The following is a 23,981-nucleotide window of genomic DNA, read 5'->3' on the forward strand; positions in this document are numbered from 1 at the left end:
TCATCAGCCAGGCCCTGGGCCTGGGCACCACTGTGCCATTGACTTATGGGATGACTTTGAACAAGGCCCAGCCTCTCTTCAGGCCTCCTTTTCCCCATTTGTGTAGCCAGGCCCTGCTAACTCTGGCAGCCTTGACCCTTCCCCGAGCCTAGGCCAGATGTACACACACAATTGCCTCCACCAGACCTGCACACAGCTCCTGGGATTTCCCAGAGACACACAAGCACACATGTGCATACACGCATACATATGTGCAGAGTGCAAACAGACCCCCACACACACGGGATGCACATATACACACTGGCACATGCTCACACCGGCAACACGTCCACACAAGCAGACACACAGGCAAACAGTCACACATACAGGCACGTAGAAACACATTCATACATGTTTATACACAGACCCACAGGCACATCCCACACTCACACTCAGCCCCGCACCCTGGGTCCCGGTCCCCCCACTCGCGCCTTCGCCCTTGCCCAAAGGCACCCACACCCGCTCACACTCATGCACCCCAGATCTGCTGTGCACCAACTGTTGGCGCAGGCGGGGCTGGGAGAGGGAGGGAAAAAATCCACGACTCAGCCGGGGAAGAAGGGTGCGGGGGGGTGCACGGGCGAGGGAAACGACAGCCCGCGGTCCCCTCGAGTCCCGGCTCATGAATATTAATGCGGCGGTAATTAAAATGCAGGGACGCAGCAGGATGGATGCGGCGCCTCCGGATCGCTGGGGAGCGCGGCGTCCTTGCAGGCGGGTGGAGCCCGCTGCTCGCGGCGAACGCGGATCCGGCTTCGGGACTGAGACTCAGGGCTTGGAGCTGGTGGGGGAAGGGGTAGTTTTCGGCGCGGCGGAGCGTGGCGTCCCGGCGTTCCCACCCCCGCCCCGCGGCAGCCCCTCGGCGCCCTGACCCAGGCCGGGCCGCCCGCCAGGCCGCCGCTTCCCGGAGCCTGCCCACTCCCGCCCTCGCGGCCCGGTGATGTCATCTGCACAAAACTTTCCGCTTCCCGGCCCGTCTTGGGGCCCTGAGTCATCGCCGCCCCCGGCCCGGCCCGCGCCGTCTGTTTGTGCAGAGCTAGGCCCCGCTGGCCCGGCCTGACGTCAGACTGGCGGGTCCTGGAACCGCGTGGGGCGCGTCAGCCCGGCGCTGCGGGGCCCTAGGGGCAGGACGTTGCTCCAGGAGGCTGGGAAGTAGGCCTGCCACGGTGAAGGGCACACCCCGGGGTTCCAGGTTCAAATCCCCAGTCAGCTTAAGAGGCTTGCTTGACCTTAGGCAAGACCTTTAGGCTCTTAGCAGAACAAATCTTCCCAGACTAAGTGAATTGTATAGGTGGGTGAACCCAAGCCCAGAGATGGGAAGGGACTTGCCCAAGGTCTCACAGCAGGTGGGCAGCAGAACTGGGTTTCTGTGCCCTAAATTCCAAGTTCTTTCTACCTGCCACACAATTACCCCTGTCCGAGGACCCCTTTAGGGCATATGCTGAGAACACCCACAGCCTGTCATGCAAGGGGGTGGAGAGTTCTAGAGCAGTACCGCCTGGGTTTGAGTCCTGGCTGGGCCATAGGACTCTAGCTAGTGTTCCCATCTCTAATGCAGTATGATAACCACGTGGAATCTCTGAGAGTAGAGGATCAAATGAGATAAGACATGTTGCATTGTGAAGACTATGAGGCAACTATTATCTCATTGGAGTCCTATCACCTGGGTTCAAATCCTGGCTCCTGCTCCCCCGCTTACTGGCTCTGTGCCCCCAGGCCAGTGTGCTAATAGCTGAGCCCTGTGTCAAGGTCTGACATCTTCTGTGCCTCGCCTCTTGGAGTGCTGGGAAAACTTGTTAGCAAATGCCCACCCAGTCCTTTCTCAGAGCGGCACAGTGAGAGTGCTCCAGAAACGTGCAATTCTTAGCCTCTTTCTTGGGCCTTTGGAATGTAATCTCGGGAGTTAATTTGTAGATGGGAAACTAATGCTCTCAGGGGCTATTGCTCTCAGGGGCTATTGCTCTCAGGGGTGGAGCAGGGAGTAGGCTCAGGTCTGGAGTCCTGGACCATGCAGCTTCCTAAATGCTGTGTTCCCCAAACATACCCCCACTTCCACGCAGCATCTGTCCCCCGACCAGCCCCACACCTGGTTAGTGTGGCTCAGCTCCTCTTAGCAAACCCCTGCCCACATACACCCTCCAGCTAACAGAGAAAGGCCCACCCTGCTATCCCCAGACCCTTACCTCTCCCTCCCACCCCCACACCCCTGCCTCTCCTTCCCACCCCCATACCCCTGCCTCTCCCTCCGGGCCCCCCAGCGGTTTGGCCCTCTTTCAAGTCCTCTATTGCTCCAGGCTGCCTCTTCTTGCCTCCAGGCCTTTGCAAGGGCTGTTCCCGTCCCTCTGACCAGAACACTCCCTCTCCTCTCCCATTTTCCTGGTTAACATCTCCTCCTCCATCTCTCCCCAGCTCTTCCCCTGGGGAGTGTCCCAGTTACCACCATTCCACAACACACACACACACTAGCACACACTCCCCCACAGCACACAGATCACATCACACACAGAGACACACCCCATTACACGGATCACCGACACAAAGGCGTGACCGTGCACACACATGCACACACACACACATATTCCATATGCCATAGACCACAGACACACATATCCCACATATATCACACAGACCATTCAATACCCACATCTTATATACCCTGACCACACAATGAACACACACATTCACACACAGACCATGCAACACACATCGAGGCTGCATTGGTGTCCTTCCTCTGGGCTCCTGCCACCTCTAATCTTGTCCCCCACCCCCATCATGGTATTTGGAACTACCTGGGTTCAAATCTGGTCTGTTGCTTGCCAGTTGTGAGCCTAATTCTCTGAACCCTCCAGTGCCTCAGTGTCTTCATTCTGTAGAAAAAAGAGAATAATAGTTCCTATTTCAAAGGTGTTTATGAGAAACAAGTGAATGAATACACATGCTATGCTTAGAAAGGGCCTGGTACACAGTAAGCATGCAGTAGATATGAACTGTCATTCTCAGTCTCCTGATTTCTAGTCCAGTGCAGACCCTCTGTCCAGTGAACCTTCAGTGTCACCTATTCTGGGCCAGGCACTCTGCGGATACTGAAGCTGGAGCAGCGAACAAGGCTGAGCGAGACTGCCCTCTCGGTGCTCACAGTTCAGGTGGGAAACACACATGAAACAGGTAACTCCAGAGCGAATCAGCTCATTACGGTGTGGGTTTTCCTGGTCCAGGGGGTCAGGGAGGGTCTTCTAGGGAGGGGACACTTAAGCTGAGATTGGCAAGATGAAGACAGGAAAGCATGGTTCCAGGCAGTGGGAATAACATGCATGCAGACCCCAGCGCAGAAAGGACATAAAGATGTCCACATTAGCGAGAAGGTACAAACGGCTGAGGCTCAGAACCAAAGGTGATGAGAGCGGAGGCGAGGCTGAGGGCAGCCGGACATCCAGAGCTCGGGAATGATCATCGAGAGCCCTGACAGCCAGGGATAGTTAGAGGGAGAAGGAAGCGGTCAGGCTTGCATTCTAGAAAGATCTGTCTGGCAAACATGGAGGGCAGAGGCAGACAGTGGGATCTGGGAGCCCCGCCTGGAGAGCGGCAGCTGCAGTGGGCACAGGGTGAAGGGAGCTGATTTCTTAGGTGGAATGCTCCTTAGGTCTTTGTAAGTATTGGGCTGGGTGTTGTGGAGGAGTTCGGGAGGGCACCTAGGCTCTGGCCAGGGTTGGGGTACTTGGCTGGAAGTGATGGTCTGGAGTAAGTTCAAGGAAGAAGGGAGATCTTGCATCCAGCTTGGGCCACCCCAGCTGCAGCAGCATCCAGGGACCTCAGCAGCACCTTCAGACCTGAGTCCTAGGCTTTAGAGGGCACACTCTGACCCGCCTCTCACTGTGCCCTTCCTTCCTCATGGGGCAAGGAATCCTCTCGAACAAGGGGATATGCCCAGCTAGATCCATGGTCTTGGCACCTGGAACCCCAGAATTCCCTGCTCAGTGACCTCCAGCCCACTTCCTGGGTCCATTCTTTTAGGGTGTTCTGAGATGCCTGTTGGTTTGGGCACCCCTAAGCCCTATGGGCGACCAAGAAGTGGCTGTTTGCAGTGAGTGTGGATATAATTTATGCACACAGGCTGGAGTGTCCACACCTGAGCACGCAACCCCCCCGCCTTGCCCCGCCATGGGAAGGGGTAAAAACTGGGGCAGAAAGAAAAGAGGGGCTGAGTGGGAAGCCGGAGGCAGGGCCTCCTCTCCCTGTGCTGCCGTTTCCAGCACAGACCCCAGACTTCTAGATACAAACCCAGCCTTCCGGGTGTATTTGTCCTTAGGAAGATGTATTTGTCAAAGACAGAGGACAGAACATATTTTATTTAGCAGTTTGTTAGCTTGATGTATAACTTGTAAATTCTGAGACATGAGGTGTGGGGGCCTCTGCTTGTGCTCCAGCCCCCCAGTGCGACCCAGAAGAGCAGCCTCCCTGGGCCCCACATGATGTCTGGTGGGTGACCCTTGACCAGCCTGTTAACCCCAGGGGATCCTGCAGGCTTCCTTCAGAACTTCCTGACCCCACTTTGGTGTCTGTTCAGTCCCTCTGTCTTTATCTGAAGGTCCTCTTGCCTCCCCCTTTGAATGTTCAACTTCAGCCCCTCGTCCTCCAGGAAGCCTTCCCTCCCTGGAGGCCCTCGCTCTCCAGTTTGTCACTGGTGTTATTTGGTCACAGTGGCGCATGGTGTTCTGACTGGCAGGAGACGTGAGTCCTGTCCCTCCTGCAGGACCAAGAGCTCCTAGAAGTAGCAGCTCCCAGCAGAAACAGTATCTTTTGCCGGGTAGGAGTCCAGGCTCAGAACGCACAAAGAGCTGGGGTCAAATCCCAGCTCTCTGACTTTCTTGCTATGTGACCTTGGGAGGCGGGTTCACTGCTTTGAGCCGGTTTCCTCTTCTGAAAACCCATAATCATAACTGTACCTCTTGCAGTGAAGAAGCAATGTGGAACGGGAGCCCATGTCTGCCCATACTTGGCAAGAGCTAGGGGAAGGAATTAGGGAGGGCAGGAGTTACATCATTCAACTCTTTTCGCAGCTGAGCAAACAAGGGGAGGAGGCTCAGCGAGGTGAGATCAGTTGCCCAAGGTCACACAGCTTGTAGGGGGGGAGAGGCCCAAGCCAGGCTGTCCAACCCGTGCTCAAGCCGTTGGGATCTCCGGTCGTGGGCCTGCCGCCACGCTACTCTTCCCTGGTCTCCGTGGCCTTTGGGCGCCTGAAGGCCGCGTGGTCGCGGAGACAAGTGGCACTGCCAGGGCTGGGCCCGCGGGGCGGAAAGGGTTAACAGCTGCGCCGCATTGGGCCGGCCTCCGGGTGAACGAGCCAATAGGCGCGCGCTGCGATGAGGTAATGCGGAAACCGCGCGGAGTGGGCGGAGCCGGTGGGGACTTGCAGCCTTCACGTTCTGTCTTTCCCCACCTACCTCTCACCTTTGACCTTGATATCCTCCCTGAGCCACAGCCTTACACCCGCAGAACCCCGCTTGCGGGAGTTGAAGTTCTCGGCAGTCCTGAATCCAGCAAAGTCTGCGGCAGGAACCTGGAGACGTCCTGCCTCCTCTGGGCCTCAGTTTCCCTTTTTGTAAGATGGGAGAGGATAATCACGAAAGGCCAGATCAGCAGTGGTTTATTGGATCCCATGACAGTTTGGGGCTTCTCCCTGCCCTGGCCTACACTTAAGGGGCGCAGACCTGGCCCTCAGGCGGTGCCTAACGCCAGAGAGCAAGAGGTCCTCCTGGCCATGCGGAGGGAGTCTTCCGGCCCAGTCACACCCCGCTCCAGGCCACTACCCGTCAGCCCCTCCCTATCCCTTGGGTGTCCGCATTTAACGCGCACCCAGATGTCCCTTCGCGGCCACCTAACCCCGAGTTAGCTGCACAAACAGCTGGTTTGGTGGTCAAAGGTCAAAATTCATCCAACCATCAATATTAAATGAGCATCTGCTATATGCAATTCAGAGCTTCGGGCCAGGAAGCAGACTGGCAGCTTCCAGTGATGCCCGGGCTCTTGGGCCCCTCTGGGCCGGTCTGCAGGGGCCGCGCGCGGGTCCCGCCGTCTGGGCACGAAGCGGTTAATGCTTTTCCAGCCAAGCTGGCACTGCTGCCGCGGCCGGCTGATTAGTCAGCTCGCGGGGAGGGGGCGGAGGGGAGAGGAGGGGTTCGAGTTGAGAACCGCAGAAAGCTATTCTCAGGGGCTCCCAAGTGTGGGGAGGGCGTCTCAGCAGGAGCTGCAGCTTCCCAGAAAGTTGATTATTTTTAACCTAGGAAGAAGAAAGGAAGGAGGCGAGGGAGAAGGACTCAGAGAAATGAGGAGAGAAGGGAGGAAAGAAGAGCAGAGAGGTGGGGGGGGGGAGGAAGGAGAGATGGGGGAGGAGGATGGAGAGAGGGGAGGGAAAAGGAAGGAGAGCGCAGGAGAGGGGAGAGGGAAGCGAGGGAGGAGAGGAGAGGGGCAGGCTGAGGCACAATGGAGGGGAGGGGACGGAGAGGCAGGGCCAATTGGAGTAGAGCAAGGCAGCTAGCAGGGGTCTCTGGGAGGGGACTGGATGTGGAGGGGCCCCTGCCTCCCTCTTCAGCCCCTCCCTGCACCCCTCTGACTCGTCTCCCTGTCCCCAGCTCTGTGGGGCTCTTCTGCTGGACCCACCTCAGGCTGCCCACCAGGCCTTCCTTGGCTTGGGCTGAGAGCAGCGCCCTGCTGGGCACCACCACCCCAGGTCTGTGCGAGGCCCTGGGGCTTGGAGAGTTGGAGGGGGGCACAAGGCAGCCGCAGCCCTGCTTTAGGATGCTCTCCAGCCAACATGTCCTTGCCCATGTAGGGACCACTGGGGGAGGAGCAAGGCAGACTGTCCTGAAAACCCCATGGCCTTTGCGGGGAGGGGTTCCTAGAGGGGAAGGCAGAAGGGACCTAGTGCTCCCTGTCTCCTGCCCTGAGGTGGAGCCAGGATGAAAAGCAAACCCAGAGATGGGCCTAAGGGATGGTGCTGGGGACACAGAGACAAACAAGACAGACACAGCTGGGCCCACATGGGGCTCTCAGTCCTGCAGGAGAGGCAGAGGCTGCACAAACTCTCATGAATAATACATTAAATACTGACAAGCACACAGCATGCTGGGAGGGGACTGTGCAGGGGGCTTGAGGGCTGGTCCCAGGGGCCTGACCTCTGCAGGGGTCATAGGAAGGCTCCCTGAGGAAGAGTTCCTGGGACCAGGGGAGGCTAACTAGATGAAGAATAACTGTTGGAGGGGGCTGGGACAGGGACAGGGATGGCCTGGATGGGATCCCGAGGCGCAGACCTGAGAGGCTGAGAGAGGGTCCATGTGGCCTTTGTCCTGGAGGCCACTGGAAGATTTGGAAGCGTTTTAGAGCAAAGAGAGGAGACCAGATCTGCAAAGCCCACTGAGGGCTGTAGAGGACAAGAGTGACCCAGGGAAGTGGTACCAACGTCCTGGGAGAGTGACGGCGGTCTGGCCCAGGGCTGTAGCCTCTGAGACAGAGGGGAGGCTGGCCTTGGATTATTTGGGAGGCACAGAGGACAGGAGTTAGTGTGTCATGATGTGGGAGGTGAAGGAGGCCAGGGAGGTGTCAGGGAGGACCAACAGGAGACTTGTCCTGAGGCCGAGGGCAGCCAAGGGGAACATGTTGTAGGAGGTCAGGCCTTTGTGTTGAGACATGGTGGGGGGGGGGCAGGTTGAAGGGGGCAGGCTGAGAGAACAGCTTGAGCAAGGCAGAGAGAAGGGCAAAGGGAACCACGTGTGGTACTGTGGAATCTTCTAGAAAGAGGGGCTGAGTCTGGTTATGGTGGGCCTTGACTGCAGGCAGAGGGTTCTGAACTCCACCTGTAGCGCTGAGTGTCAGAAGTGTGGGAGCAGAAGGTAACTTTCCAATGCTGGACCGTGAAGGTGCTCAGCAAATGTGTGGCAGGGCCAGCTGGGGCTGAGTCTCAGGCAGCCAGTGCCTGTACCCCAAGGCTGGAGGGGGCATATATATGCCTGGAGTGTGTCAGGGGCCCAGCTGACGGGTGTGAGTGTGATAGTGAGTGTGTGTGTATCCCTTGCACTGAGTGTCCTGCCCTCTACTTGAGGACCCAGGGAATACATCCAACTTCTGTAGGACCACAGAATGGCCTGATAGGCCAGATCAAGGGATGATGGATGGAGGAGGACCCTTGCCCCCCGCCCCCAAGTCACCTCTCTGGAAACCCAGCACCATCCCCTTCACTCCTCCCCCATTATTCTGGAACTCAGGACCAGCATCTGACCCGCTCCCCAAGGAGCCGGAGTGGAAGGTACTAAGTTATTAGCTGGAGGGCAATGTCTGTACCCCTAACTACTGCAGGGTATTGAGGAGGACTTTTTGCAGCATCCCAGGGTCCCCCATACCCACTTCCTTCTCAGGCCCCAGCCTATCCTCTCCCAGGATGGGAGGGCAGGTCTGCTCAGCCCAGAGCTGCCCTTCATACCAGAGCCCAGTGGCTCCGCCGAGGCCTGGTCCCAGACAGCAGCTGGGGCAGTGGCCCGGCTACCTGCGGCTTTCACTCTACCTGCAGACTCTTGGATCACATTGGCCTGTGGCTTTCCCATCAGTCCTGCCATCTACCATTAGCCCTCCCACCCCACAGGTTGAGTACACATCATAAAGTCATGGTTAAGATTCAGGGATAAACCTGAATCCAAACCCATTGCTGACTGGCTATGAGCTCTGGCCTCTGCATGCCCCAGTTTCTTCATCTGCAAAATGGGGTTGGGGGTGGGGGGATCATAATGGTAGAGGCAGAGAAATGATGGAGGTAAGGCCCTTAGCAAGGGAAGTGGCCTGTCCCAGGCCACTGGGTGCCCTAAGGTTTCCCCACTGGTATAAGGGGTGTGGGCTGCAGCCCTCCAGGGTGGAAGAGCAGTAGACTTGCCACCGTCTCTCTATGGGCCAAGCGGTGATATTGTGCCTATTTTGCAGACGAGAAAACCAAGGCTCAGAGAAATTGATAACTGGCTCAGCACTCGTCAGCAGGAAGGTGGGTGGAACTGGGGTTCCAGTTCTCAGGCCTGCTCTCTCCCCGGGAGTTCAGTTCCTTCTGCCACTATCCTCCAAGTAAAGAAACGCAAGTACCAAATGCATCTCCTGCAAGGCACCCCACTCTCCCACCCCCAAACCCACACATGACCCTGGCCTGATAGGGCATCTCTGTGGAGCACAAAGGGGGGTCACCGGGCAGAGAAAGAGCCCCACAGGCGCGGAGCCGGCTCCGCGGGCGCTTTTCTCCCCGCTTTCTTCCTCTCTCAGCTCTTTGTTAAGCTCCCTTTCAGCTGAGCCGGCAGAGCCTGGGTGTTCGAGCTGACAATAATTGCTGCGTCTAGACAGTGTCTGGTATGAGGCCTCCCTCTCCCGCGCTCACAGGCCTCCCCAGGCTCCCTTTCCCAGCCCTGCGGCCCTGACCCACGCTCTCTGTTTCCCACACCCCTTCCCCTCTCTGGCTGTCCATCCTGGTCCAGCTTTCCTCCTGCTCAGACCCTCTTCCTCTTCCCCTCCCATCTTCAGACACACACTCACCCCAGTCTGTCCCCAAGGCCTGAAATGCAGGGGACAAAAGTGGTTTTGCATTTGGCTCTGGCTGGGAGACCTTCAGGGGGCACGGAGGTGGCTGTCGGCCCCCTGGGGCCGCTCACTCACTGGATTCTGGGATGAGCTGGGAATTACTAGGATTCACCCTGCTCCTACCCTCATCTTTCCTTCCAGGCTTGGATGGGAACCCAGACAAATCAGTGTGGGAAGGATTTAGGACAGGTACGAGGAAGAACTTCCTGGTGACTCTGACCGTCAGGCATAGATGGAGTGGTTTCAGGGGATGCGAGGGGTGGAAAGTCAGTTTTCACAAGTTCTGACATCCCGTTCCTGCCCCAACTCAGATCAGCAACTTTGGAAGCTTCCCCGGAAGCTAGAGTCTCCTCATTAGTATCAGAATTGAGGCCCTCAGGGTAATCCTGAGACAGTAATAATAACATCCAGTGTTTGCTCAGCCCTTTTCCTGCTCCAACCACTGTGCAAACTCTGTACGCATATTCATTTATTTAATCCTCCCTACAGTTCTGAGACAGACAGACAGACAGACAGACGGAGAATGAGGAAACTGAAGCCCAGAGAGGTTAAATAACTTGCCCAAAGTCAGAGCCAGAAGTGGAGGAGCCTAGATTTGAAGCCACAGAGGCCAGCTTTAGAGTCCCCGTAACCACGAGTAAAAGGAATATTAAATGCCTACTGAATACCTGGGGCTGAGATGGTCACTTGACATGAACTATTTCCTTTATTCTCACAAGGCTGTTAGATAGGATCCAGGATTATGCCCATTATACAGATTAAGCAGCCCACGGGTGCTGGGTGTGGCCAGGTGGTGTCAGAAAGCCTTGGTCATGCAGTCCCTCGCGGTGGGGCTGTTGTGTTGCACGTAAAAGGCTTGGCATGGAATAGCAGCTTAATAAATGTTACTATACCATTTCCTACATCTTCCCTCTGGGCTTTCGTGAGCACCTCCTAGGCACACAGCCCTGGCCCGACTGGGGGAGACAGGCCAAGGTGGGGCTCTGTCCTCATGAGATCATGGCCTAGAAGTCAGCCAGTTTCAATCTGGAGAGAGAAGTATGAGGATGCCAGGGATGGAAGGCCTCTGGGAGCCAAGAGGCAGAGTCCTAAATTCGAGAAGTCTTGCTATAGGAGGTCCGATCAACACTGTGTGTCCTGGAGGATAAGAGTGAGCCAGGCCAAGAGGGGAGGGAAAGGTGTTCCAGGCAGAGGAAACCACACACAAGAAGGTTCCAAAGTGAGAGAGGACCAGGGAACCCTATGCAGCTTTGTCACACCAAACAGGTGCAGGGGGGTGGGGAGAGATTTGGTGGGGAGCCATGAGGCTGGAGCACGGCTGATTAGGAAGGGTCTCCACTGCCAGGAGCTGGGAGCTGGGACTTCTCCCACGGCACGGCATGGAGGCCAGTCAGGAGACTGCTGCAGGGGCTCAGGCAAGCAGGGCTGTGCTGACCAGGACGACGTGGCATGGAGCAGGCTGGGTAGATCCGAGATGCCCTGAGCAGTAATAGAAAGATCGCCTCCTCTGATGGTCAGGGCTGGCCTACAAGTTTGTCTCCAGTGTCAGACATGGGAAATAATGAGGACAAAGGCTTGGAGGTGAGTGAGGGTAGCCAGTTGTGTTCCTGGAGGAAAACAATGGGGCCAGGCATGAAAAGGCCTTCAGCAGCAAGGGGAACCACGAAGGTTTGGAGGCTCAGGTAGGAGGATTAATTAGGAAGAATGATCTGCAAGCTTTGCAGGCTGGATTAGAAGGGCAAACCTGGAGGTAGGGAGGCTGTCCCTGGGAGGAGGCCTCTGCTGAGCGGGTCTGCCTTCCCCAGCAGATTTGTCCTCATTTTCAGCCACTCCTCCCTTTTGCAGAGTCATTCCTACCTCCTGTGTTTCTCTGAAAATAAGACCTAACGGGAAAAGAAGCCCTAGCCTGCTTTTACAGGATGACATCCCCTGAACAGAAGCCCTAATTTTGTCTTTTGGAGCAAAAATTAATGTAAGACTCGGTCTTATTTTCGGGGAAACACGGGACTCTCTCTGAATGGGCTGCCTCGCACCCTCCTCACCCAGGTAGAGATGGAAGAAAAACACTCGCCATTCCTTTCTCATCCAGGCCATCACTGGACATGTCAGACAGCACATGTCCACGCCCAAACACCTCTCGTGGCCGCTGGGGCCGGCATTGGCAGATCCATCGATGAGCTCCGCGCTTGCCACCTGGGTCTGCCTTGGAGTGGAGCCATCTGGCCACAGGCCTGGATTGTGGCTTCTCTGGCCTTGCCTCCACATAAAATGCCCAGCATGGGCCCAATCAGGAGCTGTGGGCAAGCAGAGACAGCATCTCCTCTGTGTAGGCTGTGAGATGCTGATGTGATACTGGGAGTTTACAGGCTGGTAAAGGAGAGAAATAGGAACAGGCCTGTGATATGAGGCAGGTGGGGATGGTCTGGTAGCAGGAATCATGGGTGAAGACCTGGCTCACACAGGTTTCCCATCCCTGACCCTAAATCCCTGGGCAGATGATTCCATAACTTTTCCGGTTGTAGAAAAATAATATGACACATACACCACATATTTCCTAACACCCACAGTGAAGTGCAGGGCAACCCTTGCAGTCAAACACAGGAATACGTCTACAGCATAGCATACGAGAAAACAAATGTTATAAACAATCTCTGACTCAGTTTTCTCATCTCTAAAATGGGTCAATACTGGCACATGGGCAGCTCACAGGGTTGCCCACAGAATTTGATGTCTCCCACCGTACCAGCTGCCCTGCAGTACCTCAGACACAGGCTCATGTCCTGCCTCAAGCCCTTTGTAATTGCTCCTGCTCTGTGGAATATTCCTCCCCAGACATCTCACGAGATAGCTTTTCTACTTCCTTCAGGGCTCTGCTCAAATGCTACCTCCTCAGCGAGATTTGCCCTGGTTGTCCCCGTCTCCTCTCACCCTTCTTGCTCTCCTTTCTCTTTCTTCACAGCCCCTACCATCTGCCATATAATGTAATCAGTTACTCATTGGTTAATTGCCTACTCTCCCACAGTAGAACCTGAGCTTCGTGAGGGCCGGACTTTGTTTTGCCACCTGCTATGCCTCCAGCACCTAGGACAGTGCCTACCCAGGTGGATACTCTGATTTTTGTTGAATGAACAATTAATTGTCTGTTAAATGTGTCTGGCCCATCAGAAAGGTGCAATAAAGCCCAGCTGGTACCATCACCATTATTGTTGTTATTGATGCGGCTGCTATATTATTATCATCACCATCATTATGTTCCTGAGCTGATCCCAGACCTTGGTTCTGTGAAATGGGCATTCTGGGAACTGAGAAATCAGCCACCAGAAGTGGGTCAAGTCCCTGCAGGAGAGACAAAGAATGCTGTCTGCCCCCCTTGGAGAGCCTGCGCCCCTCACTGCAGAGAGAGGCCCAGGAGAAGCTTGGAGAACGCCAGCCCCAGTGAGCAGGGCTGCCAGAAGGCCATACATAATTCATTGCCAAATGGGGCCTCAGGCGGGGCGGCATGCACTGGGGGCTCACTCTGCGCCTGGCACTTTGCTGACTGCTCCTCACATGTTGCCTCATTGCATCTTCACGGATTTGCAGGGTGCGATCCTTCCCCTCCCCCTGCTTTACCCAGGAGGAACCAGAGGTTCAGAGGATGGGGCCACCTTGTTCCTCAGTGGCCAAGCAGGGCCTCAAGCTAGCAGACTCAGATCCAGCAGCCCCTAGTCACCTCCTCACCATGGAGGGAAGATACAGCCCTGGGGGCAGGGGAGGGCAGGAGGGGACGCCCCGACACACACAGGGCATACAGAGGACGGGCTGGATCACAGTATGGCTGAGGAAGGCCCAAGGGGCCATTGCGTCCTGGCCCCAGCCCATCTCCCCACCCAAGGTGCTCCTCTCTTGAGGAAATGCTTCCTGCTGTGGTCACCAAGAGTGCCGGCTCTGGAGTTTCTGGGGCTCAGTTTGCTCACATATAAAATGGGAATAACAGATGTCCCCACTCCCACCTGGGGCTATGAGATCATGCTGTTGTCTGCTGAGGGGAAAAGTGAACCCCAAAAGGTTACACACTCTCCAATTTTGTTTAGATAACATTTTTGAAATACTGAAATTTTAGCAGAGGAGGACAGATAAGATGGTTCTAAAAGAACATGGAGGAGGGAAACTTATGGCGACGGAAACGTTCTGGATCCTGATTATGGTGGAGGAAATGCAAACCTGAGATAAAATTGTATAGAATTAAATACACACACAAAAGAGTCGAAGGAAAACTGGGAAATCTGAATAAGATCCATGGGTGGTGTCACTGTCCATCCCCCAGTTGTAATGTTGTCCTTTAGTTCTGCTAGACGTTTCCATTGGGGGAAACTGGGTAAAGGGTACCTGGGATCATTCTGTATTATTTCTTACAACTGCATGTAAATCTACAATTATCTCAATACAATTTTTTATTAAAATAATGTCACCTTCCTCTGCCCAGGAAGAGTTAAGTGAATCATTGCAATCAGGTCTCCCATCACAACTGCTAGTCCAGGCCAGGGAGAGGTGGGACATCCTCCAGGTCAGGCCGTGGAAGTTTCCTCAGCTGTGAATTGTCCTTCCTGCCTCACTGCCAGCATCCGCAGTCTTTCTCCCAGAATGTCCCCATCCTCTTCCAGCTTCCCATAGATAGGAATTCCGTACCGCCCCAAGGGACTCTGGGATAGACTGTAGGAGAACAAGGCAGGCCTTTGTCATCAGACCCCTATCTGCACCAGCCATACTCAGAGGCTCTTGCCTCTGAAACACAACCCCCACCCCCTCTGGTCTCCTGCCTCTGAGAAAGTTAGGGGCAGCGGAAAGAATGCTGAGTGTCAGGCAACGTGGGTCCTAGACCCAGCCGAGCTTCTGCCTTACCACATGGCTCTAAACAACGCCTGTCCTCTCTCTGGTTCTTAGGTTCCTCACTTGAAGCACAAAAGAATTGGACTACATTATCCTAAGGGTCTTCTGGACTCACGAAGAGGTGGACCTGGCCCCTGTGCTGCTGGCCAAAGGGGACTTTCCTTCACATTCTGTGTGGTTGGGTAAGCAGAGCTGGGACAACATTACGTCTAGCAGAAGTATAGGACAACATTACAACCGGGGTATGGACAGTGACACAACCCACGGATCTTATTCAGATTTCCCAGTTTTCCTTAGACTCTTCTGTGTGTGTAGTTAGTTCTATACAATTTTATCACAGGTTTGCGTTTCCTCCACCACAGTCAGGACCTGGCCCTTTCTTACATGTGACCTTGGGCCCTCCCTGCCTTTCAGCATCATTACAGTGAGAGGGTTACACAAGCTCAGGTCATTAAGTCACTCAACAAACATTTGTTGAGCACTCACCAAATGCCAGGCCCTGGCGTAGAACCTGAAGAAAGAAAGGTGGGGGAAAAAATGCATCCCTGCCTTCTGGAACTTGCAGTCTAGGAGGGAAAAATGCCACAAATATATTAATAATTGCAGCTGAGATTATGCAAAGAAGGAAAGTGCTCAGCTGGGATGGTGGATTTCAGGGCCGTAGTGAGGGCTTCCCTGAGAAGTGACAATTTTGCTGAGCTCTGAGTAAGGAATTCACTCTAAACAAAAGGGGGAGTCATGGGCCGAGGCTGCTCCAAAGTAGGGAGCAGCAAGAGCTGGGAGCCTAGGCCCAGAGATCACATGGTGTGAGAGGCCATGATCCAGAAAGAGGCGAACAGCTTCAGTGCATGACACCAGGGAGCAGGCACAGGTGCCAGGCAAACCTGGGAGGCCAGGGCGCCAGGTCAAGGGGCCTCATCCACCCCAGGCAGAAGGGATCCTTTGAGATGCGTCATGCAGGAGAATTACCACATTGGCATTGTGTTTTGAAAATCTCCTGTTTACCAAGAGAAGGGGTGGGTCTCATGGGCCCTCATTGTTGCCTGAAATGATTTTCACTGTGGTGTTACTTCAACACATACAAACACAAAACGAGCTGTAAACTCCTTGTAGCTCTCTCTATACAACCACACAACCAGGACAAATTGGTCACTCAAATACGAAATCAGTTCAAATCAGATTACTTTTATGTGACATATTGTCTTTTGTTTGAAACCCTGTCACTGGTAACAGTGAAAATATGGCCCCACCACTGTGGCTTTGAGTGTGTGGGGCAGAGAAGAAGGGCCTTTTAAATCAATAAGAAAAAGGCAGACAATTCCGGAGAAAAATAGGGGGAAAAGTTGATTTAAAGTACCTCACAAGAGAATATCCAAATGACCAACAAATGCATGAAAACGTGCTCAGCTTCGTGACTTATCAGAGGAAACACAAATTAGGACCACGGTGAGCTACCGCTTCAGACATCAGAAAAGCTAAAGTGAAGACTGACGATATCGCAGGTGGGTGAGCACGTGGAGCAACCGGAACTTACGCCTCACGGTGGGAACGTAAACTGGTCCAACCCCTGTGGGAAGCGCATCAGGAGGACTGGAAGTGAGCAGCTCAGCCCTCTGACTCAGCACTTCGCTCCTAGGCAGCCGTGTGTCCACAGCAGCTCTATATCATAGCCTGACACGGAATGAACCAGAAAGCCCCGCAGCTGCAGGGTGGATCAACCAGGTGAAGACGCTTTGTACAGTGGGTGGGTGGCAGCTCTGAGGATGGGCGATCTGCATCTAGACACAACAATGCAGACAAATCCCATAAACATCCTGTGTTGGACATGTCATTTATATAAAGGACAAAAAACTGGCAAAACGAGTCTATGATGTTAGAATTCGGGGTAGAGGTTACCGTGGTGTGGGAGGAGGGTTAGTGGTAGGGATTTGGAGAAGGGCGACACCCATGGACTGGACAGTCAGGAAGTTGCTAGAAATAGCACTTTGGTCCTCAAGGCTCTGAATTCAAATGAGAGGCCTGACATGGTCTGAGGGGAAGGACCCATAGGAGTGCAGGTCAGGGTCCCCTAGTCCCCCTTTCCTTGCCCACACAGGCCACCAACTAGCAAGAGGTAACCTAGGGCCTATAGCCCACCCTGGGCTGACGGAGCCTAATGCAACTTCTCCTGCTCCAGCCCTATGACACAGCTTTGTTGTTCTGTACCCAAAACCTGCTGACCAAACACTGGGTGCCATGGCTTGACCGGAGGGAGTTAGATGCCAGGGTTAAGAAAGGGGCTGACCTCCGAGGTCAGAGAGCAAAAGCTCCCCTGGGGGAGGAGGCCTTGCCTGCGTCCCTGGGGGATTGGAGATTGGTGGGCAGACTGCTGGCGCCATCTTCCGAGGAAGAAGAGGGGGTTGGGCAGCATGAGGTGGCCGCACTGGCCACAAGCTGCTGACCCCGGCCAGCCTCAGGAAAGCTCAGTTCCAGTCCCAGATTTGAGGATCCCCTTGTGCCTTAATCTTCCTTCCCCTTCTGATTTGAAACTGGTAAAGGAGGAGAGTCACCCTCTGCTCCTGAAAAGTGGTTAAATAACCCACATTGCTCAACAAAGGCCAGTTGGATGGATGCTCAGCTGAGCAGGATTCTGTGTGGATGGCCAACTGGGTCCTCCTCACGGGAAGTTCACTGACAGGCTTCCAGGAAAGTAAAATAAGTTCAGAGTTTTCACTTAAGAAGCACCCACTGTGAGCCAGGCACTGTGCTCAGAGCTTCGACGTACCACCTCATTTAATTCTCCCACTTACACACAAAGAACTCAGACTTGACTGCTTTTACTACCAAGTCTGACAATATCTGCCTTTCAGTTGGAGTGTCTAGTCCCTTTACATTTAATGTATTTATTGTTGTGGATGAGTTTACATCTATGGTCTTGCTGTTTGTTATCTATTTGTCACCTCTCTTCTTCTTTGATCATTTGTTCCTTTGTGCCTCCTGCTGGGTTAATCAAGTTTTTAAAACCATTCCACTCTGTCTCCTCTGCTTTTCAGCTATACCTCTTTATATTTTTGGTTGCTCTCTAGGGGTTACAATATGCATTCTTAAGTTATCACAGTCTACCTTCCAATAATAACACACAACTTCATGTATTCTGTAGGAACTTTACAAAAATAGAATTCCATTTTATCCTCTCCTGTCCTTTGTATTATTGTGATCATATATTTTACTTTTATATGTGTTAGAGATCCAAGAATACATTGTCTTTTTTGCTTTAAGGAGTCGATTAATTTTTAAAGAACAAAAAGAAAACAATAGTTTGTATCTATTCACATATTTACCATTACCAGTGCTCCCTGTAAATCTGAAATTCTATCTGCTATCATTTCCCGTAAGCCTGAAGAGCTTCCTTTAGCATTTCTTATAATGCAGGTCTACTGGCAACAAATTCTCTCTTACATATTCAAGCATGTTTTTGTTTTTCCCTTTGGAAAGACATTTTCACTGATAGCATTCTAAGTTGACAGATTTTTTTTTCTTTCATTGCTTTTAAGGTGTTCCATCATCTTCTGACTTGCATTGTTTTTATGAGAAGTCTGTTGTCTCTTGCATCATTGTTTTCCTATACATAATTGTCTTCCCCACTTCCCCTCAGTGGCTTCCCAGATTTTTTCATCATTATTATTATTATTATTATTATTTTATTGGGGAAGGGGAACAGACTTTATTGGGGAATAGTGTGTACTTTTTCCAAGTTGTTGTTCTTTCAATCTTAGTTGTGGGGGGCACAGCTCAACTCCAGGTCCAGTTGCTGTTGTTAGTTGCAGGGGGCGCAGCCCACCATCCCTTGTGGGAGTCGAACCAGCAACCTTGTGGTTGAGAGGACGCGCTCCAACCAACTGAGCCATCTGGGAGCTCAGCGACAGCTCAGCTCAAGGTGTGGTGTTCAAACTTAGTTGCAGGGGGCGGAGCCCACCATCCCTTGCAGGAGTCAAGGAGTCCAACCGGCAACCTTGTGGTTGAGAGCCCACTGGCCCATGTAGCAATCGAACTGGCAGCCTTTGGCATTAGGAGCATGGAGCTCCAACCACCTGAGCCACGGGGCCGGCCTCCCAGGTTCTCTCTTGATCTTTGGTTTTCAGCAGTCTGACCAGCATGTGCCTAAGTATACTTTTCTTTGTTGTTATTCTGTTTAGGGGTCACTGAACTTCCTTGATTTTTTTTTTTTTAATCAAACCTGAAATATTCTTAGCCATTACTTCATCATATATGTTTTTTTCTGCCCCATTATCTTTCTTTCCTCCTCTGGGACTCCAATTACATAGGTTTCAAGACTGCTTGATCCTGTCCCATAGGTTACTCAGGCTATATTCATTTTTTCAATCATTTTTCTCTTTGAGCTTCAGTGTGGCTAATTTCCATTGATCTATCTTTAAGTCACTGATCTTTTTTTATTGGGTCTAATCCCATCCAACGGATGTTTATATGACTTTTAATCCCATCTAATGAATGTTTGACTTCAGGTAGTATATTTTACAGTTTAGCATTTGATCTGATTCCTTTGTTGTTGTTTTTTTGTTTCCATCTCTCTTTGTTATGGGTTGAAACAAGTCCCCCCAAAAGATATTTTGAAGTCTTAACCTTCAGTATCTCAGAATATTGCCTCATTTGGAAATAGGGTCTTTATAAATGTAATTAGTTAAGATGAGGTCATACTGGAGTAAGTCATCCAATATGACTGGTGTCCTTATAAGAAGAAGAGGAAGACACAGAGAGAATAGTATGTGAAGATGGAGGCAGAGATGGGAGTGATGTACATACAAGCCAAGGAATGCTAAGGATTGCCAGCCATCAGCAGAAGCTAGGAGAGAAGCATGGAACAGATTTTTCCTCAGAGCCTTCAGAAGGAACTAACCCTGCCAACACCTGGATTTCAGACTTCTAGCCTCTGAAACTGTGAAAGAATAAATTTCTGTTGTTGTAAGTCACCCAGTTTGTGGCTTTGTTCTGGCAGTTCTAGGAATCTAATGCACTCCTAAATTTTCCTATGTGTTCATCCATTCTAATTGTCTTTTCTTATAGATCCTTTAACAAATATAGCATAATGATTTAAGAGTCTGCTTACTAATTCCAACATCTGGGTTGTCTTTGAATCTGTTTCTACTGACTTTTAAAAAAATCTTGTCTATGTGTCACATTCTCCTGTTTCTTTCCATATCTAGTAATTTTTTATTTTATACTGGACATTGTGATGATACCTTGTAGAGATTCTGGATTGTGTTATATTCCTCTGAAAAATTTTGCATAATGTTCTGTTTAATTGTTGGCCACTCACCTTGATCTTGTGGAGGCTTGGTGTTAGAATTTGTTTGGAAGGTTGGTTTTGGTCCTTACTTCTAAGTCATGGTCTCCCCGGATCTCAATCAAAAGTCTGCCAAAACACTCTAACTTGGTGAGATTTAAACAAGAAAATCTGTCTCCCCGATGCCATGCAGCTGCAGAAATCTCTGCTCAGCATTTTCAGCCTTTAGGCTGTGTTTTCCCCTGGGCTTCTTGGAGTCGTGCTCCGTGCCAGCGTCAGCCAAGGATTTGAGGGGAGTTCTCTCCCTTTCTGGCTCTCTTTTCTGGGATTTTTCCTCTCGCAATTTCTAGCTGCTCTGGAGGCACTACACTCCAATTTCCTACTTGTTAGCCAATAAGGCTTCTGCTTTCTGCTTGAGTTCTGTCCTCCATGTACTACATAGAGAATGTGTTCAGGGGAAAAGCCAGATAAATGAGTCTCTCATCAGTATGGCTTCTTTGTTTCAAGGGTCACATCCTCTCCAGTTTCTGACTGCTTCTGGTCACTCTCCCGTAGTTCCTAACCAATCTGTTTTATATATTTTTGTCCAGATTTTATCATTGTTACCAGCAGAAAGTTAATCTGATATAAGCTATTCCTCCACTACCAGCAAAGCTGCACTTTATAAAGTATTACATTATGCTGCCTAAGATTTATAAATTAGTGCTCTTCTTAGGCCTAATTTTAGATTTAACATTGGAAGTGATATGATTTAGTGGAAATCACAGGCCCTCTTGTTGGGGTCTGGAGCCAGCCACCCCTGATGTTCACCCTTGACCCTGATACTTTGCTGTATGATCTTGAGCAAAGCCCTTCATCTCACTGAGCCTCGGTGGCCTCTCTTGTATAACAGGAGTAACAGTCCCTGTCTTGCAGGATGAGGAATGGAAGTAACTTTAGTGAAAGCCCAGCACCGTACCTGCACAAAAGTGCTCAATAGGTGGGAGCTGTTGTTAGCAGTGAACTGCATGGTTCTGTTCCTACAAGTCAAGATCTCCACATGACAGGGCGGTCAGCTAAGCTTAACGTTGGCCTTTAGTAAGTCCCCCATTCTACTCTGTTGACACATTTTAAGATACAAGCTGATGCCCACAAGTTTACTTTCACAGACATGTAAGGGTGCATCTGCTGAGTGCAGGCAGGGACCTATACCCTGTGGGATGGCCCAAACTGTGCCTCTGAGGCAGCACAAAGTCCCCAGTCAGAGGATCAATGAGGGCTCCTGCCAGCTCAAGTCTGGGCTACATCAGGTCTTGATCGAATGGGATGGGCTGGGTTGGGTGACATTCACTTACCAGGTTTAGACAGCGACCCAAGTAAGGAGAAATCAATACACTTGGTATTTATGGGGAGGGTACCCTCTGAAGCAGCAGAGGCCACTGACACAGCAGCCAAAACAAGAACCTTCACAGAGGGGCCCAGTGTCTTCAAGCAAAGCTGTGGGAGCCAAGCCTACATCCTGGACCAGCTGCGTGGTCTTGGGCGAGTCCCTGCCCCCCTCTGGACCACCTTCCACATATCTTCACAAACCGATGACCTCTAAAGGCCCTGTCGATATGGAATCAGAGATCAGGAGTCCTAGCCATGGTCCTGCCTCCAATATGGCAGGTGAGGTTGGGCACCTCAGTTAAATATCTCTGCCTCGATTTCCCCATCTGTACCAAAATGTGCACATGCCCAATACTCTCTTTGAACCAGGCTGTTACAGATCTCTTAAAAATAACAAAGTACTCTGAAAGCCAGACTAACAAACATATATTGCACCCCCAGATCTATGGCCTTGCACTATACTGGGGAACTCAAGTTTTGCATTATAAGGGCAAGCTGGGAAAATGGAGCCAACCCTCCTTGGGGGAAAAAAAAAAAATGAGAGCTTTCAAAAAGAGACAAATAACTTGCAATTTAAATGCATAAGAGACCAGGCTGTGCCACCGCATATGCAGATAGATGCAAATGACATGCAAATGGCCCGGAGTAAGCCTGGGTTTGCCAATATCCTCTGCCAAGCAGCCAGTTATGGGGTTCATCCAGGTCTAGTCTGTGCCAGAAGCTCACATCTGGGGCCCAGAGGCCTTGGGGTGAATGTTCAATTGTACTCCCTCCAGAAAGCTTTCCAAGACCCAACAGGCCGCAGCTCCCTCCCTCCTTTCTAGGGCTTGGATTCTCAATTCTCAGCAAGGATGGTATCTTCTCTCCCTTCAGGCTATGAGCTCTGGAGGGCAACGGCTCCATCACATTCACCACCATGCCCCAGAACTGGCACAGAGCCTGGCACCAAGTAGGCACGCAGGGGCTACCTGCTGAGTGAACACAGGAAGGCAGGATGGAGAGGTGAGTTCATTTCCAAGTCCTCCTTCACTCAGGGAAGAGGCTGAGCCTTCCTTTGGGGTTTTCAGTTGTGCTGTCACTAACAATGGGTGACAGTCAGCATTAGTACCTTATTACCAATGAAGATGAAAGGATTGAAGTTTGCAAGTGACTTACCTAATTTATGAATTAGGAAAGGTTCCACTTGGTTGATACAGTGACATCCTCACCTCTTTCTTTCATTCTGCCCTCCTCTCTGGGATGGGCCAGGACCTGAGCCAGAGGCAGTATACCATAAATATTGGTTGACTAATGAATGGATGAATAGATGGATAGATGAATGAATGAGTGAGTGAGTGAATGAATGAATGGGGTTTCAGTTATCTTTCCAGAACTGCCCATAAGCCATAGCCCTTAAGTTCAGCTACTGATCTTCATCTATTTGTTGTAGTAATTGTGAATTCTTTTTGGTGTTTATAAATTTTAGAGACCACATCACCTCCCCTTGTCCCACCTCTGATTTCAGCTGCAATGAAGTGGACAGTCCTAACTCCTGCTGACAGGCGCACCGCCTCAAGCAGGTGCTTTTCTGCCTTGGAGCTTTTCGCAAAGCCCCCTGAAGCCACTAGCATAGCTCAGAAGTGTGTGTGGGGAAAGGTCCGTGGAACAATGTTCTGTAATGGAGTGCAGGAGCCAGTGGGTAGACGCTTTCTCCCATCTTCTAGAAGGACAATTCTGGGAGGCATGCTGTATGCTTCTAGAGCCCCGGGGAATCAGCTCATCCTCATTTCTCCTCCTCCTCCTTCCCTGCCTCGCTTTCCTGCCTCTTAAGGCCACCCCAAGTCCTTAATTCAGGTTCTGCTTTCAACAGACCCCAAGTGAGGAGAGGGAGAGTTTTCAAAATCTGCCTGCGCCCATGGCTTCGCATCTCATGAACATGATATACATGCAAAGGTGGAAAATAGATTGAAAATGGCTTGTCTTCACAGCCACAGTGAACAATTTCACTGAAAAGCCAGCGTCAAGTGGTGTTGGACACGCCCTCACTCGTTTAGCACAGACTTCTTAGCCTCTTGATCTGTGCAGGATAGAGCAGGCCTGGCCCCACCCTTGCGCAGCTCACAGCCTAGGGGCAGTTGTGACAAGGATATGGATAGACGACTGGAATGGTTCTTTCAAATCCTCAGAACTACCCTGTTCCCCTGTGAATACAGCTGTGTCATTTACGGATGAGAAAACTGGGGCTCAGCGTGGAGGGGCTTGTCCAAGAGAGGCTCAGACAGCTCCTAAGTGGTGCAGCTGACACCTACACCCACAGGATCCGATCCAGACCCTGCAGAGGTGCCTGGAGCTGGCCCACCCGGCGGTGCCCGTGGATGGTAAATGGGATCTGCTTATAGGTCACTGGCCCACACTCCAGCCCAGCATTGTCCAGTAGCAACAGGACTCCAGGTGTAAATGCACATGCCAGCCACATAGGTAATTTTACATTTTCTAGTAGCTTTGTAAAAAAAAAAAAAAAAAAAAATACTGGTGGAATTCATTCTAATAATATTTGTATTTCACCTAACCTACCCAAAATATTATCATTCGATATGTCATAAATATTTAAAATTATTGAGATATTTACTTTTTTAAAATTCTAAGTCTTTGCAATCTGGTGTGTATCTTACACTTAAGATACATCCGAATTCAGACTAGCCACATTTCAAGTGCTTTCGCAGTAGTGCCACGTGGCTGGTGGCTGCTGTGCTGCCTAGTGCAGCCTGAATACCCCCGCACCCCGCTGTGTGACCTTGGCCAAGTCCATTCCCAGTGTGTCTTCAGAGAAAGCCCACAGACG

At 51.7% G+C, this 23,981-nt stretch overlaps 1 long non-coding RNA gene across 1 annotated transcript; it reads left to right on the forward strand.

The window, feature by feature from the left end:
* Window positions 1–4,630: 4,630 nt before the first annotated feature.
* On the forward strand, window positions 4,631–23,755 carry LOC109445927 (uncharacterized). The gene is made up of 4 exons (XR_002137110.2): window positions 4,631–5,404; window positions 14,566–16,233; window positions 22,034–22,162; window positions 23,353–23,755. It is a non-coding gene; the product is annotated as an uncharacterized LOC109445927 (long non-coding RNA).
* Window positions 23,756–23,981: the final 226 nt, after the last annotated feature.

Source organism: Rhinolophus sinicus, linkage group LG04 (assembly GCF_036562045.2).
Source record: "Rhinolophus sinicus isolate RSC01 linkage group LG04, ASM3656204v1, whole genome shotgun sequence".
NCBI lineage: Eukaryota > Metazoa > Chordata > Mammalia > Chiroptera > Rhinolophidae > Rhinolophus > Rhinolophus sinicus.